General features: G+C 30.4%; 1 non-coding gene across 1 annotated transcript; it reads right to left on the bottom strand.

Annotated features, from left to right (window-relative positions):
• Positions 1-13,075: 13,075 nt before the first annotated feature.
• LOC121205141 (small nucleolar RNA R71) lies at positions 13,076-13,182 on the bottom strand. Its single transcript, XR_005900225.1, has one exon. It is a non-coding gene; the product is annotated as a small nucleolar RNA R71 (small nucleolar RNA).
• Between the last annotated feature and the right edge of the window lie 2,117 nt (positions 13,183-15,299).

The following is a 15,299-nucleotide window of genomic DNA, read 5'->3' as shown; positions in this document are numbered from 1 at the left end:
GCATTCATAAGTATAATAGACCACATTTTCTTACAGCTAAATAGGTAGCCAAAATAACCATTTTGAAACACATTATAAGCCATATCAAAACTTACCAATAACCTTTCCAAATACCTATTTAACAACATAAATAATTCATTCATTTAACATCTATATATCAAGACTCACTTGCATAATTTCATTTCATTATTTCCTTGTCAAAGCATACCATAATTGAACACATAATTCATCCAAAACAAAGTACCAAAATAAGCCAAATCACATGGCTTAACTTATACACAAAACATACCAAACTCATGATATTAAGCAACATAATTATCATATTTAAACTAGCCTATACATGCCATATTTACAAATATCCACAAGCTCAAAAGTACCAATCGGAATTTGGATAGTGTGATGTGCAACTTCAACTTGTCCGGAACGAGCGAGCTATCAGCCTCTATAAAACATAGAAAAAGAAATAGAGTAAGCTTTATAGCTTAGCAAGCCCGTATAATTCAGAATTAAACTTACCATTTATACATATTCAAAGTAACATTAAAATGCCAACAATTCAATTAACCAACACCTAATGTAACAGCCCGATTTAGATCCTAATCGGAACGGTGGTTTCAGGACCACGAATTAGAGTCATAAAAATATTTTTAAATTATTTTCTGTGTTTATTTTTTGTGAATTTATGTTTGCGAAATTTTCGTGATTTAATTTTGTTGTTTAGGTGTCCGATTAAATAAAAAGACTTAATCGCGTAAATTGAAATTTTGGTAGTTTAATATATAAAGGGTCAAATTGTTAGTGGCTTTTAAAAATGAAGGATTTAAGTGGTAAATATCCCATTGACATATTGAATGGACGGAAATGGGTATATATTATGTGAATTTGTTATAATTTTAATAAGGTTAAATTAGTAAACTAATAATATAACTTAGTATATTATAAAATATATCATAAAACAAAGTGCTCATACTTTTAATCCACCATTGTCAAATATAAACAAAGAAAAAGAAAATAAAAACCAAGTTAGGGTAATTTGAAGCTCAATAAAGGTATGAATTTAACTCGATTTTTGATAATTTCAACGTTTTTGAGATCGTTGCTTCGAATACTACAAAACCCAAGCTTTAATTTTTGATTTTGATGAATATTTTGAATTGTGACATTGTTGATAACTTGTGATTTTTGTTGTTTGATGATGTAAAGTGGAAGATATGTTTTAGATTAACATGTTTTGTATTGGAATTTTTGATGATTTTGAGTAATTAGGACTTAATTGCAAAAATAATAATTTAAGGGACTAAAATGTGAAATAAATTGAATATATCGACTTGTTTTAGATTGGGTAAAATTCAGCCCAACATAAGTATAGGGAAATTTTGTGTATTTTGTGTTTTGTGCAATAGGGACTAAATTGTAAAACTTGTAAATGTTAGGGGTCAAATGGTAATTTTCCCATTTATGTGTTTTTGGACTAAATTGAATGAAAATATGTTTGAATGAGCTTATTTTGAATATGTTTAGATCAAGAACCAAATAAATCAGATTTGGATCGGGAAAAGATGAAAGTTGCCGACTAGCTGCCCAATTCTGTTTTGTATCATCCGAGGTAAGTTTATTAGCAAATAGACGTGTTTATTGGTAATTTAATGTTATATTTACATGCTGTTATGAATTGTTAGAATTAAAATATACTATGGCTGAATATGTTTAAATTTGGCTATGACACTTCCAAGTTCGATTTGACCGAGATATGACGTCCGAAAGCCCCGTATGAACCTTAGGAATAGATAGGATACATATGTCATGACATAGGATTCTGATATATGTGTGCGAGTAATTCCATGGCATCGATTTGTGATTCCGATATGTGCTTACGAGTAAGACCCTGTCTGGGATTGTGGCATCGATATGTGGCTACATGTAAGACCATGTCTGGGACGTTGGCATTGTACTATTTATGTGATTATCCGAGTGTCCTATCTAGTTCCAAATGGTTCATCGGGCAAAACTAATCGTGTACAGATTGTATAATATGAGCTAAATGGTCAGGTATGAGTTAACTTGATATCTATTTAAGATAAGGTAAGAAAGTACTATTGTTATGTGCTATAAATCATGTACAATGCAAATAAAGAATTCATGGGTATTGATATGTGTATTTGGCTTGTGAATGAATAATTTGCATAACATTGAAATGTTATTTAATATGTGTATATAAGATTTTTATATTTGGTTACTTAAGTATTATGTATACGTGAGATGTTATTAGTTTATTCTTAAGTTGCATAAAAGAATAAATGAATGTGTGGTTATTATGACTATTAGGTTTGGAAGTTGATTTATATTGCATTAAATGTTTATATATGTTTTCGGCATAGGTGGTTAATAATGTTAATGTAATTCGTTTAGTTAATATGAGCCAATTATGATAATGAGTTGTTTATTTTCTTATGACTTACAAAGCTGTGGTAACTTACTTTGTGTATTATGTTACTTTGTTTTATAGATTTTGGAAGCCAGCTGCAAGCTTGGGGATTGTCAACCTAGTTCATCACACTATCTACTGCTTTGGTACCTTTAAACTAAACTTAAATTATGGCATGTTTAGACTGGTTTTGAGGTTAAATATTTTGGAAATGAATATATATATTAGCCATGTGAAAATGGCTTAACCATCTTGTTTGGAATCAGTTATGATTGCTTATGGTTTGCGTTTATTTTAGTTATGGTATTTTATGCTTTAATAACTAATATTTGTGGTATGTGCTTGGTTGTATATTAAAGTTGATAAATGGCTTGAATGTGGTATGAACATATTGACCGTAACATGTATGCCTAAGTATATTTAAAGGTTTTGAATTTGATTCTTGTTAAGTGAAAGTATGTGATCATCCGATTGGTGTGCTTTAAAAAGGTATAATTAAGTAGTTTCATATTAAAGACTAAATAGTTAGATTCGACTATGAGATAAATATGCTTTGATATGTTATTACATAGTATGCAAGATCCAAATTTTGACCAGGTATAAATAGGATGATTTTAACCAACTTGATAATAGATATATGCTTATGTGTCTATTTGCGTATATAATGGGCTAACTTATCTATGATATGGTATTTGTCTGTGTTATTACATTGGGTAAATAATGTGGTTTGAAGTATGCATGAACGTAATACTATGAAGTATATGTGAATTTTGTTTACCATATCGACTTTATAGGATGTGTATTTTATCACTCATGTTGGCTTAAAATGTAACACCCCTAACCCGTATCCGTTGCCAGAAATGGGTTACGAGACATTACCGGACAAAAGCACAACTCTAAATATTCACACATTTCATATTTAAAAGTATATACGAATGTCCAATTAAATATTTATCGAAATTTTATCATTTCATAATATACAAATACGAATTAAATTTTGGATATCTAACAGACATCAAGCATTTTAAGATATATTACAAAATATGTATAAAATAAATGAAATAGAATCTAACTCATGGCATTTTATTATTCAACATACACGATAACCATACTTTCACAATTAATCAAATATGTTTCAGTAAACAAATAAATGTTATATACATTTTAACCATTTAAACAAGAATTATAACCGATCATCAATAATAAATTTACTAAACTTGACTCACGAACTAAAATCATTCTCAATCATTATTTATGGTTAAACATTTAACTCACGAGTAAAGATTTAAAATATACACATTTCACATTTCAAAATTTCGGTTACCACAAATCTACTTATCACCCACTCGGTCATCTAAAATTTGCCTAAAAATGGAATTAATCTTACATATAATGTATCTATTACACATATACCTTCGGTGAGTTAACTACTAAGTCTATTCATCCAATGCATTAACATTAGATATAAACATTTTCCAAATCCTAATTTAGTCACCATCAACTTTCATATTTTTATCTTACCAACGAATTTAATATACATTATTGCACAATTTCCTGACCAACTCATAATTCAATTTATGCATCACAAACAAAAAAATAAATAAGACATCGACCATAAATAAATATATAATCAAACTTGAATATTACATGCCATGTAAAATTCATATTTTATCAAGCTATTATTATGTTTGAACTTAGCCAACAACTTGTAATGCAAAATCATAAATAATTCATTATCCAAATACCACCACTACATTCAAATATACCTTACCCTAAGTATATCTCAGCGGATTCGGCCATTTATTTTTCCAAATCTCTAACCATTTTCGAAACATAAAAGATCTATCATAAACATCATTCCTTTATAGCACTTAATATTATAGCCAAAACAAACTCAAGCCACAACCCACGCATAACCGAATTTAATATAAAAGATTAGCGATTTTCGTATGGCTTAGATTATACAAACCAAAGTTCTACTTTTCAAAAAACATTCCAGCCTATACATGCCATAATTCGAGTTCAATTATTTAATTACCGAAGCTGTAGATAGTGTGATAGACTTTGTTGACGATCCCCGAGCTTGCAACTTGAATCCAAAATCTATAAAATAAAAACACTTATACTCACAGAGTAAGCTTTTTATAACTTAGTTAGTCATAAGCAAATAAACCACTCAGTAATATACTCAACCTATTTTAAGCTAAACCAAATAATGTTATCATTACTAATGTTTATCTTAAACTTACAAAAGAGACAAAATAATATATTTCCATGCATATTTTTTTTTACCTTGACCGAATTCTCATCTAAATTAAATAACCAAATATCATTTAACTTTTGGGCAAAATTATCATAATATAGTCAAGCATACATATATCAATACCGTTTAAATAAACTCAAAATTATAATATGACATTTTACACCCATACCTCCAATTTGACCGAATACTCATATAGTCACTAACATATTATTAATCATTTCCAAAGCCAAGAAGACATATTTAAACTTAGTACATTTTCACTCAAGTGCAAAAACTCATGTATCGAAATAATATTTCACATACATATACTAATCATTTAAAGAATATACCTCATTGTATATACGCATATATAAGAACCATTCATAACATACTTAGTACTCATTTACAAAGCAAAATACTCTTATTACATACACATATTTTATTTATTTGCATATCACAAGATTTGTATCAAATAGCTAAGGTGTTTACTTACCTTACCTCAAGTATGTAACAAGTTAATTCACACCTGGCATATAGCTCGTTTCATATATTCGAACTCAATTTACCTTCTGCCCGATGAACTATTTGGAATCGGATAGGACACTCGATTATCACATATATCGTACAATGCCAACGTCCCAGACGTGGTCTTACATGTAGCCACATATCGATGCCACTGTCCCAGATAGGATCTTACTTGTAAACACATATCGAAAACACAAATCGATGCCATGGACTTGCACACATATATCAGAATCATATGTCATGACATATGTATCTTAGCTATTCCTAAGATTCATACGGGGCTTTCGGACGTCGTCGAATCGAATTTTGAAACGAAGTAACCAAGCCTTTCCATATTAGGCTATATCAAATATAAACTTCAACATTTCATAACAGCATGTATATATTTAATATTTAACTACAATTAAACACGTCTATTTGCTTATAAACTTACCTCAGACGTCGTAGAGCAGGACGGGACTACTAGTCGACAACTTTCGTTTTTCCCCGATCCAAATCTGATTTCTTTGGTTCTTGATCTAAACATATTCAATTAATCTCATTCAAACACTTTTTCATTCAATTTAGTCCAAAAACACATAAAAGGATAAATTACCATTTTACCCCTGACATTTACAATTTTTATAATTTAGTCCCTATTGCACACAACACAAAATACACAAAATTTCCAATTACCCATGTTTAGCCGAATCTTACCCATTACCATACGAGTCCATATATTTCATTAATTTAACATTTTAGTCCCTCAAATTATTATTTTTGCAATTAAGTTCTAATTACTCAAAATCATCAAAAACTCTAATACAAAATATGTTAATCTAAAACATATGTTTCATTTTTCATCATCAAACAACAAAAATCACAAGCTATCAACAATGGCACAACTCAAAATATTCATTAAAATAAAAAATTCAAGTATGGGTTTTGTGGATTACTAAGCAACGATCTCAAAAACGTAGAAATTATCAAAAACTGAACAAAAATCTAACCTTGATTGAGCTTTAAAAGTGCCGGTCCTTAGCCTTTTTTTTCCTTTTTCTTTGTCTTAGTTTCGGTGTATGAACAAGGAGAAATGATATGAAATAAACTTATTTTTTTATGTTTATTATATGATAATTCATAATATTTTATTTCATTTCCAAATTTAACCTTAATTATAACATTACATTATTTCATTTAAATGTCCTTAGCCATCCAACACTATATATATTGGGTAATTTCATCATAACTACTCTCATTTAGAAAGCCATCAACAATTAAGCCTTTTACAAAATAAACTACCCATTTTTCAATTTACGCAATTAAGTCCTTTTATTTAATCGGACACCTCAACGACAAAATTAAATTACGAAAATTTCACAGATATAAATTCTCACAAAATAAACACAGAAAATAATTTTTAAATATTTTTCTGACTCAGATTTGTGGTCCTGAAACCACCATTTCGATTAGGGTCTAAATCGGGTTGTTACATGAAATTAGTAAAAGATGTGCCTTTATATTCGACTAATGAAGGGGGAAACATATACATATGCTATGATATGATGTTTGTGGTTTGGTAAATAAGGGAAAAGTTGCTAGTAAAATGATTGAGTTATTATATGTGCTCGAAATTGGTTTAAGTCAATATGGTGAAATATGTTTGGGCTTGGTGGAACATAGTCGCATTTCTTAGGTTTGATTGCTTATTAAACCATAAATGTGACTTATGATAAAACCTTATTCAAATGTGATTAAGTGCCTATATATATATATATTCAAATGGATGTATTAACTTATATAAATGTATGAGATATGTAAACTCATGTTAACTAATGTAATCATGCCGCATAAATGATGTATTGAAACTTGTGTTGCTTGACATGTAATTTGCACATACGCAAGTCTTTTATATTAAAAATATAATAGGTCTGATGTTAAATTAATAAAGTTTTTGGTTAGTTATATATATTCCGTATACATATATAGTTTGTTTTGACATATGTTGGATCATGTTTTAATTATGTTGTGTTATGAATGATATGATTTTAAGTTTGATATTAGATTAAGTTACGAGTAATAATGGCATTTTAATTTTGAGTTGTAAAATGTAACACATGATAATATGAACTATGAAATGATCAATAATGCCCCATAGCTCTACTCCGGTGACGGATACGGGTTAGGGGTGTTACACCTAATCACAAGTATCCATCACATATTAGTCATTTGGCAAATACATAAAACCATCCATTAATATAATACTTTGCATCAATCCAAAATTCACATATCATATATATAGCATTAGTAACATTTATAATTTGTAATTTATCTGTATAAACAGTATTTAGGCTCGTTGAATCTATTAGAACTTCAAAGGATACTCGAGTGAACAATGCTAGTAATCCATCAATTTATTATCATATATGCTCTTTCGATCCATGATCGGTAAGCTCCTCCTAAGCTAATGAACAGTAAGCTCTAATGAGCTGTAACGGTAAGCTCTATCGAGCTAAACAGTAAGCTTTATTGAGCTGAGCAGTAAGCTCATATGAGCTAAAATGGTAAGCTCCAATGAGCTAAAAATAGTAACCTCTTACGAGCTGATATATTGGTAAGCTCATACGAGCTGTGGTGAGTCCGCAACAAATGCAGGAGCTCGACCAAAACGGTAATCCCAGTAACATGTCACTCGTATCCAATGAATCTATACAGTTCAAACGGGGCTCAGTAACAAATACATTATATCAATAAGGCATTTATACTTCAAATATTTCCATTAAACACATTCATTTCAATAATTACAAGTATATAAAAGTTCAATTCTAATTATACAAACTTACCTCATATCCTCGGATAAAACTATCAGCTATTTGTCGATCTTTCCTTTTCCCCGATCTAAACTCGATCTCGGCTAAAACTGTAACAGCCCAGTTTAGACCTTAATCGGAACAGTGGTTTCAGGACCACAAATTTGAATCAAAAAAATATTTTAGTATTATTCTTGGTGTTTACAGTATGTGAGTTAATATGTGTGAAATTTTCGTGTGAAAATTTTATCCTTTGTGAGCTCAATTTTATAAAAGGACTTAATTGCGTTAAATGTAAAAGTAACATGCTATAAGTTAAAAGTGTCTAAAAGCTATGGAACTTAAAAGTTAGGGTCCTCATGTGATAAATGGACCATTAATTAGTTAGTGGAAATGTTGGTTTAGCATTATTGAAATATTGAATTTGAAATAAGGTTATTTGAGTAATTTATGAATATATGTTAATATATTAATAAAATAAAAGTTAAATTATCATCTTTCATGGTTCTTTCAACCGAAAATGAGAAAAGAAAAAGGTTCATGGAAGCCATTAGGGTTCGGCAACTTCAAGCTTTAATTAGTAAGTGATTTTGACTCGGTTTTTGATAATTTTTATATTTTTGAGATCGTTGCTTCGAATGCTAGTAAACCCATGCTTCAATTTTCGGAATTTATGTTGATTTTGTGTTTTGCCATTGTTGAAAGTTTGATGATTTTTGTGTTTAATGATGAAAAATAAATATGTATTAATAGATTTTTCATGTTTTGGTTAAATAATGATTCTGTTGATGAATGTGTTTTCGGTTGTGGCTTAATTGGATAAGCTAAGTGATGAATAAATCATTGCTTGTATAGTTGGATTTATTGGTGCATTTACAAAGACAAGAATATTCATGAATTATAGTTGATTTGTTAATTATTAAGTTAAGTTTAAGGTGTTTAGTTAACATGACTATTTGGTTATAAAATTGGTATAAAATATTTTTTTTATATAATTTGCTAGCCGAATAGATGAAAAACAATTTGGTTTTGAAAATGACATTTTAGCATGATTCATAGCATGTGAACTTGACATATTTCTATTCGGCATTGGTACTTAGTAAATGACTATTAATAGTTAAATGAGTGGTGCATGAATTATTTTTAAATACAATGGAGATTCAGTCATTTGGTAATGCTTGTATGTACTTGTATATTTTTGTCTAATAATCCGTGTGGAATAACTTGACCATTCAGTAATGGTTGCTAATATTTCAGGTTTGGATGTATTAATGTATGTGCATTATATGTACTGAATCAAGTTGTAAATAAATATATATATGTTACTGAATTGAATTGAGCTTTGGAGAATTTGTTCTGAGTGTGAAATAAATTGAATAAATGGGCTACTAAGGCCTAAGGTAAATTCGGTCTAACACGGGTTTGATGAGATTTTGTGTATTTTGTGCTATTTGGAAATAGGGACTAATTTGTGAAAATGTGAAATATTAGGGGCTAATGTGCAAATTGCCCTTTTTATGTGTTTTTGGGCGAATTTGAGTATATGTGAGATTAAATAAGTTTAATTTATATTAATTTAAATCAAGAAAAGAGGAAATCAGAATTGGATCGGAAGAAAAAAAAATCTAAATTTTTCAAATAGCCGTCTCAGTTTGTTCGTCTTCATCCGTGGTAAGTTTTAAGTAGTCACCTTTAGTATATAATTGATGATGCCTTGATATGTATACATTAGATGGATTGTGACCTTTTGGTTCTACTTGAATTAAGTTGTGTGATAAATAATTTATGTATATGACATATAGTTGAATGGTCACTATGGGTTAAGCTTGAATGGTGAAATGGATATGTGATATTTATGTATGACTTTTGAACCGAAAAGTAAATGATGATGTTCATATGGAGCTTGTATCCGAATGTAGCAAATGACTACTAATGTGATATGTTGAATGACATGTGTTAATATATGATTAAATATGCATGATATTTGATGTATATCCGGGTTAAATCCCGCAGGCTTTGTGCTGGTATTATATCAAGGTTTATCTCGCAGGCTTAGTGCTGGTATTATATCCGAGTTTATCCCACAGGCTTCGTGCTGGGATTATATCCGGGTTTTATCTCACAGGCTTAGTGCTGGTATTATATTCGGGTTTATCCCGCAAGCTTAGTGCTGGTATTATATCCGGGTTTATCCTGCAGCTTTGTGCTGGTATTATATCCGGGTTTATCCTGAAGGCTTCGTGCTGGTATTATATCCAGGTTTTATCCCGCAAGCTTCGTGCTGGTATTATATCCGGGTTAAATCCCGCAGGCTTAGTGCTGGTACTATATTCAAGCTTAAAGTCCCGCAGGTTTTGTGCTGGTGACTGGATTCGGGTTTTAAACCTAGCAGGCTTAATGCCGGTGATTCAAGTAAGATTATGAATTTGAATGTTCAAGGTAAACTACTATTGATTATGTATGATACATTATGATAATCAGGTACGTATTAGGTACTCGCATGTGAATTGATTTTTAAGGTGAATTATTAGTATCAAAGAACGATATATATATGTGTGAATGATTACTATATCTACGAATAAGAGCATGACCTATTCGGTCGATTTCTATCATTATATGAAAGTATGTGACTTAAAATTTAATTGTACGAGCTTCCAGAGATATCCGAGTATCGTCTTTGTTTTCGAATGGTTCAACTAGTATTCTGAGAAGTAAAGGAATATATAAATGTGCATCCGATTCAGGTATGTTGCAATGTTTATGAAATTGAGTAATGAAAGTGAATATGATTATGATCTATGGATATATAATTCAGGTACATGTGTTTCGATTATGAAATTAAGAAATGAAAGGTGATTATGTTTCAAGTGATAATATGTGCAATATATGACATCAAATGATGTGAATGTATAAATAAATGGAGTGATACATATATGTTTGTTATACGAATTGTGGTCCTATATTTTGAGCATGGGAATTATGAAATGAGAAACATGGTTTTGGGAAATGGAAAGTAATATATATGTGTAAGATAATATGTGATTTATAAGAAAATGAAATGTGAATATGTGCTCTCTATATATATGAAATTGAAATGTAGCCAAATGGATAAGTTAAATATGAAGTGGTTAGTGAACCATTACATGTTTTGGTTATTCATGTAATGATTATGTGCAAACTTGATTTATATGATTGAGTTAACGATTGTCTTTCGAATGTGAAAACGTGATATATATATATTCATTGATAAATAAGATAAGAGAAGCTACTTAATGTGGTTATATGAATTTACGAGTACAAGATTGTATAAGTGATTGATGTTTGTTAAATTTGGTTTAATGATAATGATTTGTAAATATCATTTAAATGATTTATTTGCTTATGACTTACTAAGCTTTCTAAGCTTACTCTGTGTGTTTTTCCTATGTTCATAGAGTTTCGGAGACTTGCTCGGGTTGGAAGTCGTTGGAGACCACATCACACTATCTAGTTATCACTTCGGTAATTAAAAGCTTTAAGTTTTTCGTTATGTGGCATGTATAAGCTAAATTCAATGTGGTTCATTTTGATTTGTATATGTAGCCATGCAAGAATGGCTTGTTAATGATGTTAATGTTTGTGTATATTCAGGCATGGTATAAGCTTATTTTTGAGAAATATGTCTTCATGGTATGAATGAATGTGTGAAAATTTTAAATTGTATGCAAGATTTATCTTTTGAATGTGAAAAAATATTAAAATATAAGTCCGGTAATGCCTCGAACCCTATTTCGGCTTCGGATACGGGTAAGGGGTGCTACAAAAACATTCATTTTGGCTAATTTACAATTTTACCCCTAGACTTTTGACTACTTTGCAATTTAGTCCTTAACACATAGAAATGCAAAATTGCACAATTAGGCCATAACCCATGACAGCCAAATTTCAATGAGTTCCCTACTAGTCCATATTTTACATTTATTTCACATTTCATCCATGAATTTTACAAATTTTTCAATTTAATCCCTTTTTGACATTTTTGTTAAAAAATCATTTTACAAAACTAGTTTAACTATCATCAAACATCCAAAATATATCATTAAACATTTAAATACTCAAGCATTCAACAATGGCATCATGCAAAATCTATAACAATTTCAAAAATGAAGGTACGGGCTAGCTAGATTAAGATGCAACGAGCTAAAAAATGTAGAAATTATCAAAAACCAAGTCAAAATCACTTAACAATTTGATGTTCAAGTGACCGAACCCTAGGAAGAAAAATTTTCTTATTTTTCAACTTTTAGAATTGGCTAAGTGAAGATGATAAACAAAAATTACGTTTTTGTTTCAATTATAATAACATTTATTAACCATTTACCATTTTAACCTTAAAAATAATTCAAAATTACACCATTTTCCACGTTATCATCATCCACTAACTACAAATGGACTATTTATCACTTAAGGACCTTTAGTTTAATGTTCTATAGCTATTTGGCACTTCTAGCTAATAAAACACAAGTTTTACACTTTACGCGATGTAGTCTTTTTTACCGAATTAAGCATTTAAACAATAAAATTTCTTAACAAAAATTTAACATAATTAATCTATCATGCTGTATACCTTATTAAAATAATAAAATAAATATTTTAACTTCAGATTTGTGGTCCCAAAACCACTATTCCTATTTGACCTAAAAATAGGCTGTTACAAATCATGTGCACAATCTTATCCTTATTACTGATGATAGGGATCGTGCCATAAGACAATATGCTGTCCCACTCTTCAATGAATTAAATCTAGGAATTAGGAGACTAGAAATTGATGCACCACAATTTGAATTGAAACCAGTGATGTTTCAAATGCTCGGCTAATTTAGTGGAATGCCCATGGAAGATCCACACCTTTACCTTCGATTATTTATGTAGGTGAACGATTCTTTTAAGATAGTTGGTGTGACTAAAGATGTATTGTGATTGAATTTTTTTACATACTCGTTGCAAGATCGAACACGAGCGCTGCTTAATTCAATGTCCCCAAGTTCAATATCTACATGGTAAGAATTAGCAGAATCATTTTTGGTTAAGTATTTTCCACCAAGCAAAAACACTAAGTTGTGAAATGAGATCACCATTTTTCAACAATTGGATGACGAATCCTTGTACGAGGTGTGGAAAAGATTCAAGAAATTACTTCGTAAGTGTCCTCATCATGGGATTCCATATTGCATCCAATTAGAGAAGTTTTATAATGGTCTCAGCGCACACACAAGATTGATGGTTGATGCTTCTACAAATAATGCTCTTTTGTCTAAGTCTTATAATAAGGCTTACGAGATCATTGAGAGGATTGCTAGTAACAACTATCAATGGAAAACAAATTGAGCAACTTCAGGAAGACGGGTAGCTAGAGTGTACGAAATAGACGAGCTAACATCACTCTTAGCTCAAGTATCTTTTATTTCTTCAATGTTGAAACAGTTTACCGCTAATGGTTTAAATAATTTTACAACCTAACCACCGAGTTAATTTGAGGTTATTTCCTGCTATATTGTAGGGATGGCCATTCTTTTAAGAACCGTCCATCAAATCCCTAATCAGTATATTATGTAAGGAATCAACACCAAAATAAAAGTGGACAAGAACTATAGTCCAACTTCTACAATCCTTCATGGCACAATCATCCGGATTTTTCTTGGAGTAACAAAGGAAATGGACCGAACAACAACTACATGCAACATAAACCTAACCAATCCCAAAGGTTCAATTAATAAGCTCCAAAACCACCTCAAGTTGAGCCATTTAATAGTTTGGAGAACTTGTTAAAGGCATACATGGCTAAGAATGACGCCTTAATCTAAATGCAAGCAGCAACACTGAAAATTTGGAGAACTAAATGGGTTAGTTAATTACGAAGCTTCATAACCGACCGCAAGGAACCTTATCGAGCGAAAGAGAAAACCCAAGGAAATTGGGTAAGGAACATTGTAAGGTAGTAGATTTATGAAGTGGTAAGACTTTGGAGCCCAAGATATTTTTGATTGGAGATGAACCTATTGAGAATAAGGGAAGTCAATAAACAGTTGAAATTCCTACACCAGTAGAGCCAGAACTTACAAAGTCTGATGAGGTAAAATCTAACCCAGTAAATTTTAAAAAGCTAACATATTCTTTGGATGTATATTTATCTCCTTGGAAAAGTTGTCGATTCAATCCAAAGTTCCAATACCTCTGTATCCTTAAAAGTTCCAACCAAATAAGTAGAAATAGGAGGTGCAATTCAAGTTTTTGGATGTTCTAAAGCAACTACACATTAACATCTCGTTGGTAGAGGCTTTAGAGCAAATGCCCAATTATGTGAAGTTCATGAAGGACATTTTTTCGAAGAAGAAAAGACTTAGTGAGTATGACATTGTCGCTTTAACGAAGGAGTGCAATGTGTTCTTACAGAACTAGCTAACTCTGAAACTAAAGAACCCTGGAAATGTTACCATACCCTGAAATATCGGAGAATCTTACTATGGTAAAGCTTTGTGCAACTTAGGAGCAAGCATCAACTTGATGCTCAAATCTATTTTCAAACTGTTAGGAATAGGTGAAGTAAGACCCACTACTGTGACACTCCAGTTGGCGGATCGATCTTTAGCATACCTAGAACGAAAGATTGAGGATGTTTTGGTAAGAGTTGATAAATTTAGTTTTCTTGTTGATTTCATTGTCTTAGATTTTGAAACAGATAAGGAAATGCTGATCATCCTGGGAAGAACTTTCCTAACTAGGAGAAGAACGTTGTAAACTGAAAAATATATAGGATTTTTCCTATGTAATTTATCACCTTTTTGCTTAAATTCATTGTTAAAACTAAGTAATTGTTTAATAAATTAATGAAATATGTGAAAATATGAAATTAGGACATAGAAATTATTAAAATGTGATTTTATGCTTTATTATATAGTTTTCATGCATAAAATGGCTTATTTTTTTATTAATTTGAACATATTACATTTTTTAAGACATAAAATGGGCCATACATGATTAAATTAAATAATAAAATATAAAATTATATTTAATAAATTATTTTAAACATTTCATTAATAATTTAGGTTGTAATTAATTATTTAAATTGGATAAATTTTATTCTTTGGTCCTTTAAGTTATTGATTTTTTTTGGACAAGTCTGATAGCTTTGTTGGATTACAAAAATCATCCAAATTGAAGACCAAGTCAACCCAAATTTGGCTACACGTGGTTGTCCTCTTAAACCACTTTTTGGTTTAATTGCACAAGGTCCTTGCATTATTGAAGAAATTAAAGATTTGCCCGAAGATTTACATTT

This window comes from Gossypium hirsutum, chromosome A08 (genome assembly GCF_007990345.1).
Source record: "Gossypium hirsutum isolate 1008001.06 chromosome A08, Gossypium_hirsutum_v2.1, whole genome shotgun sequence".
NCBI lineage: Eukaryota > Viridiplantae > Streptophyta > Magnoliopsida > Malvales > Malvaceae > Gossypium > Gossypium hirsutum.
The sequence above is the reverse complement of the archived record's forward strand: the minus strand, read 5'-3'. Positions and strand labels throughout refer to the sequence as shown.